Consider the following 5,040-nt stretch of genomic DNA (forward strand, 5'->3'; position numbering starts at 1 on the left):
GACCATATTGAAAAGGTCCTGACGACCCATTAGCCCTCTACTGAAGAAGTGTCTCTGATCCTGGGACGGCACCTTGAAGGGAAAGGTGCCATTGCCTTCAATGCTCTCCCTCCTGATGATCAAGGAAATCTTACCCCTGTCCGCCAAGCCATTATAAAAGCTTTTGAAATGACTCCCGACCATTGGAGGAAAAGATGGAGGAATATGCCCAAAGAATCAGGCCAAACCTGGTCTGAGTGGATCTTCAAAAAGACCCAGGCCCTAAAACGATGGCTAGAATCTCTCAAAGCAACCAGCATGGAGGACATCCTCGAACTCTTCCAGCTCGAGAACTTCTTATTTTATGCCCCGCCCATTGCGCCACTCATCTATGCAATAAGGTGCTGAAGACAGTTGTTGAGTGCTGTTGCTGGGCTGACACCTGGGACACCAATCACCCTCATCTTAGTTCCCATGGACGAAAATTATATCCCTCTTTGCCTGCCTCATCCAACTCTCAGCACCCTCTCAAAATAGGGCAAGCCCCAAAGAAACCAGTGTGCGGATATTGCAAGAGGATAGGGCACCCCACTGAACAGTGCCATTTCAAGGCTGAGGCTCAGCCAGATAATCCTTCTAAGTCCTCAAATGGACAGTGCCCCAACGAGTCCCATCTGGCTCTTGGACGAAAAGTAAAGGGCCTGCTCCCTCCAATGGGGTAGTGCCAAGCAAAGATTTCAGCAGGAGTTATTGCCCAGCTTGCAAAGTTATGGGCACTCTGCCCAATGGGCAAAATGCCCTAATAAATCAAGTACACCCACCATTGCTTTGGCAGTTACAAATTCTAAGTCTTTGGGCCCTCCACCCAAAGGTCCCATGTATGTGGCACCTCCTCGAGGTAGCTACCCCGCATGTCAGGTCAAGGCATTTCCTTTATAAGGAAAGACAAGGTTCCTACAGAGCTAACATTAACAGACGTAAACTTGTCACAATTGAGGGCATCAGTCAATTTAAAATGATACTTCCTACTGTTCAGTTGAGAGTCACAAGACCTCATAAATCCAAAATCTGCAACCTTGCCATAGCAAGCTACATTCCTGGAGGTTATGACCTCCTCCTGGGACAAGACTTCCAGTCTCTATCAAAAACACAACAATCTGGGTTTCCGAGCCCCTCAAGTTATTCATTATTCATGGGTAATTCTCAAGAGCCTCCATATGTTCCCCTGCCAGTGCCACCTGAACACGCTGTGCAATGGCCATCTCCTTCTAAGCAGATTTCAAGGCCCAATCCTGTGCCAGGCCCTGCCCCAGATCCAGTGCCAAGGCACCGAACCAATCTTCCTCCTGGAGATCCCAAAATTGACTCTTAATCTCTGCCAGTGCCACTTGAGTGCACTGAGCAGTGCCAAGCTCCATCCATCCCGAACAGCGAGCAATCTCTAAATACAATACCAGTGCCTGACCCTGCCTTAGTGCCAGTGTAAGAGCAGGCCCCAGATCTCCATTCAAGAGATCCCTGTTCGGATCCCCTCTCATCGCCCAGCGAGCTTCCACTACCAGTGCCAGTAAGAGAGATGGATTCTTCTGAACACAGCGGAAGCTCGCTCAAAGGTGTGGCCTCGCAACCCGCACTTGAGCTGGTCATTGCAACCTGCAAGCCTACCACGCCCTCCAGAACATCTTCCTCCCTTTCCCAGTGCTCCGCAGACACGAGTACGAGTAAGGATTCTGCCACACCTCAACTGGCCGATGAACTCAACCAACTGCAACGACTTGGGGCAAAGCCTATAAAGAATGCCCCTGCTCCAGCCATCAAAGAAGCCTACCCGGGTGGTACTAAGTTGTTCTCCTCAGACGTGGCTCGACTGATTCCCCTACCAAGGAAAACTATCAACCTAAAACAGGGCCACGGAAGCAAATCAATGGCGTAGATGGCTCCAGATCGCCAAAAGAGAGCCGCTGAGCTCCTTTGGCACTAGTGCCAACCTGGCACAATGCCACCCCTCTATCCTGAGAGGACCTTGGCACATCTATCCAGAAGAGGGTGTCAGGTTTCCTCACCTATTTAATTTCATTATAACTCTGTAATTTAGTTTTCCTTTAATATTTTTCCTCTCATTATTTGTTCAACAATTAATCATATTATTTTATGCCTCAAAAAGGCTTATAGTTTACCTTGTTCTCACTCTGCCAATGCAGAGTGCAATTGACAGATATCCCAATTTTGTAAGTCCTATGACTTTCCTTTGAGGCCTTTTGGGCTAAAGAATGAACCTAGCCATTTCCATAGGCTAAGGAATATAATTTCGGCATATTTAATCATCATCTGTTTACAACAATTATTAATTACTTTGTATCTGTCATCTATGCTCTTGCTATTCTTTTGTGATGAATCTCGAGTCTCAGACTCACAAACTGTGTAAATTACACACGTTATACCTCACGTTCGTAGATGATTGTTACAAGGCACCTATAAGGTTAGTGCTGTGTTGTTGGTATGCATTATCAGTGACTCCCAAAGTGAGATAATCTCTTTTATTATTGTTCTTTCCTAGTAATTTGTAACCTCTGGCTTCCATAGCCAGTACTGCGTACTGATACATCACGTGTACTTATAATATGTGCCCCTGGCACAAGTGTTTATAGTGCCCTGAATACAACTTTAGTTGTATTGCCTCCTCAAGGTATATTAACCGCGTGAACTTGAGGCTAAAAGTTTTACTATAAGTGCAGGGAGTATTCTGTGTATAACAATATTAACCTCACGATGGTAGGTTCAATTTTATTTCCAATTGAGTAATAATCTAGCTATTCATTAAATGCTGGTTATGATCATTTCTTAGAAAGTAAAATTATTACCGTTGCCAGCAGTGTGCATTAATTCTGCAAAGTAGAATAAAAGTCGTAAGTGACTTCTTTTGTTTATAATTGACTCTGATAGTTAGCAGAAATATTATATTTTAGACTAATGTACCCCAAAGGTCGTGAAGAGAGAAATTATTGTCTGTTGCGATAACGTAACTTTAGCTATTTCAACTCGGCTAAGGGTGTAAATGTCATCAAGGTTGGGGGGGGGGTATCAAGAGTATTCCCTCATATGCCATCTTTTATGCAATAACTCAAAGGAAAAAGGACTAAGTAATTCAATAAATTCAATTTAGTATGATTCACTGTAGGCAAATTTGCCTCTAAAATCTCTCCCACCACTGCCTCTGGGGGTAAAACACTAATCTCGTTCTTGTCCAAATTGCTGTCGGAAATCCCTTAATTCCAGGTGCGGACCCGACCAGAGCTAATCGTTGCCTGAGGTTAGTCAGCTGGCGGGCTGAACACGTGCGTTCCACATCTTGAAATCGGAGCCATGCTGCCTGCATTTCCATGTGGGAAGAGTGATCACAACGCCATCTAGGAAGAGAAGGTCGTACTTCCGAAGCTATAAAGGGCCTTGGAGAGAGAGGCTCGCTCTTAGAATTGTACAGCGGCCACAGAGAGCAGAGCTCCACCCTTCCTCCATTGAACTGCCAATTTCAACACATGGTTGGCAGCATCCAAAAGAAACTGTTGTTGTGAACTAATTCACTTGTCCTCCCTCTCGCTGGCCCTCATAAGAAGAGAACGTCAGCTCCTAAAGAAAGGTAACATACCAGGATTTAAGGTTTTCCGTCAGCTACGTTCCCTATCCACCTCCGGCTAAGTTCTTTCTTTTCATAGTGCGATATGCCTGCAGTGAAACCTGTATTACTTTATATTTTGTGCTGTTTAATTTACAAAGCATTTACGAAAAGTGTAATGTAATCGTATGATGTTCGAGTCACTGGAATCGAGTTCAGTCTAGATATCTTTTATGCAGTTCCGCGATTCGTTCATTACAGTGCCAGTTTCGGTAGAGTAACCGTAAGTGTTTCGACTGCAGATTAGGAGTATTCAACTGTGGATCTGTGTATCATCTTGTGTGCGTAGTGGCCTTAACTACTTCGTTATCCACGCTTTTTGAAGCGGGCAACCCACCGTATTCCCTCCAGGAAATTCCCCGTCATTTGCTCTCGCATCATTACCCCAGAATTAAGCTCCCATTCTTCTGATGTGTTTTCCTTTGTAAATATAATGAATTAAGTTAAACCCCACAGTTTATCTAATCACTCTCCTCTTGAAGTAGGCCTTTAGCCGTATTTTGTTGTTTGAAATTTTAGCTGTCCTCAAGGCCAGAGTCCAGATTCTTGTGGTATTTACTGTAAGTTGCGTGTCATCCTAGTATACCCCATTTATCTAGCAAGACCCCAGCTTTAAACTTACACACACACACACACACACACATAGGTATATATATAATTATGCGGTACATATAAATATATATATATATATATATATATATATATATATATATATATATATATATATATATACATACATATACATATATATATGTGTATATATAATATATATGTGTGTGTATATTTATATTTATACATATATAATATATAAAGAGAGAGAGAGAGAGAGAGAGAGAGAGAGAGAGAGAGAGAGAGAGACCATTCCTAACGTATGGTTTTCTTTGTTTCCTCACGGTTATTATTATTATTATTATTATTATTATTATTATTATTATTATTATTATTATTATAGGTAGAACAACCTCTTTTAAGAATGCAGTACTGCAAGTGATAGCTGCCTCAGCTGCATTCATTTTATACAGTTTCCTCCATCTTTCTGATAACTGATTTTCCAGGGTCAATATTATTATTATTATTATTATTATTATTATTATTATGTTGGGTATTATTTTTTTGGAGTTATGATTATTGCTTTTTTTTATGAACCTTCGCAGGGAGATACAAATAATTTGAGAATCGTATTGTTTTAAGCATTATTGTATCTTTTTACCTGAAATTTTGCTTAAGTTACATTCCGTAATACATATATATATATATATATATATATATATATATATATATATATATATATATATATATATATATATATATATATATATACACATATATATAGCAATAGGAAAAGTTACGAAAGAGACAGAGCAGAGCCAGTGGACAGAATACAAAAT

The sequence above is a fragment of the Macrobrachium rosenbergii genome, chromosome 49 (genome assembly GCF_040412425.1).
Source record: "Macrobrachium rosenbergii isolate ZJJX-2024 chromosome 49, ASM4041242v1, whole genome shotgun sequence".
Lineage (NCBI taxonomy): Eukaryota > Metazoa > Arthropoda > Malacostraca > Decapoda > Palaemonidae > Macrobrachium > Macrobrachium rosenbergii.